Source organism: Hipposideros armiger, unplaced genomic scaffold (genome assembly GCF_001890085.2).
Source record: "Hipposideros armiger isolate ML-2016 unplaced genomic scaffold, ASM189008v1 scaffold_282, whole genome shotgun sequence".
NCBI classification, from domain to species: Eukaryota; Metazoa; Chordata; class Mammalia; order Chiroptera; family Hipposideridae; genus Hipposideros; species Hipposideros armiger.
The window spans coordinates 1701249-1702567 of NW_017731632.1; positions in this window are offsets into that span (position 1 = coordinate 1701249).

Consider the following 1319-nt stretch of genomic DNA (forward strand, 5'->3'; position numbering starts at 1 on the left):
CCCGCGCAGGTGACACAAAGGGGCGCCGGACCCCGACCCTGCAGACTCCTGGCCCACCGCATTCTGGCCCCGTGACTCCCAGTCAGATCCCCGGATCTTGGCTTCCCCAGACTCACGGTGCCCATACCGCGGACCCGAGGGCCCCACTCCTCCAGACCTCCCGGCCCCACAGACCTCAGATCCTGGACCCCAGGCTTCTGGTCCCCCCAGACCTCAGATCCCAGGCCTCGGGCTCCCGGTCCACCACCAGACGCCCGGCTCCACCAGCTCCCCGGTGCTCGCCCCGGCCTCAGGCCTCAGACCCCAGGTCCCCCGTGCCCCGCGGGAGGGCCTCGGGCCTCAGACTTGTCCGTCCCGCTAGGGCCGCAGGTCTTGTGTCAATGAGGTTGACTCCTCTGCTTCGTCTAAGTCACTTCCTGTTGTAAAGACTCCCCCAGGGCTGCAGGGCTGGAGATGTCACATACTTGAGTGGCACACGGCACGGTCAGCTACAACTTGCTTTGAAAGAAAGGAAAAGACGTCCTGTGTCCGGAAAGCAGATGCGTTTTGGCCAGTGGGGACTCTGCCCTACCCCTGGGGGCTCCGCGGACCCGTCTCCCGTGGGGGCGCAGTGGGCCGCGGGGTCGCTCTCCAGCCGCTGGTCAGGATGCCGGGCTGCCTGGGACGTCACAGCCCGCAAGCTGGAGGGTTTTCTGTGGGGACCGGGCGCTGGGCAGGCGCCGCGCCGCCAGCTCTGTTATCTAGTCGGGTCTCAGCGGTGCTTGGTTTTACAGCTGGCTCTGTACTGCCATTGGGATGTTTCATCCATTTCTAAAAATGTTTAGAATTACACGGTCTAGCTGGTGGGGAGGGCAGCCCTTCCCTCGGGGGCCTTCAGCTGGGCAGTTAGGGCACAGTCCTGCGGAGTCCTGTGGACGTAGATGGCGGGGCTCCCCACAGCGGTGCCGCCAGGACTCAGCACACTGCACCCCCTTCCCTGTGCCAGTTGTTTCCACCTTAATAATTAAAGAGCTTTGGACCCAGTTCTGTTCGTCACAAGGCGCCTTCCCCCCTCGTGTTTGAAGGATGTCAGAAACAAGGGCCCTTGCTGGTCTCTGGGCGGCAGCAGGAGTGGGGACCAGGGCCTGGGGCGGTGGGGGGAGAAGGCCGGGTTGGGGACCCCCTCTGGTGGGAGTGGGGCTGACGGTGGCTCCGCGCCTGCTTTTCGTCCTGCCCGACTGCGGTGGCCATCTTGCACGTTCTGCAGCCCTTGTCAACTTCCAGCCCGCGTGGGCAGGGGCTTCCGCATGGGAGGGGCTGTGCGGGCTGCTCCCCCCCCC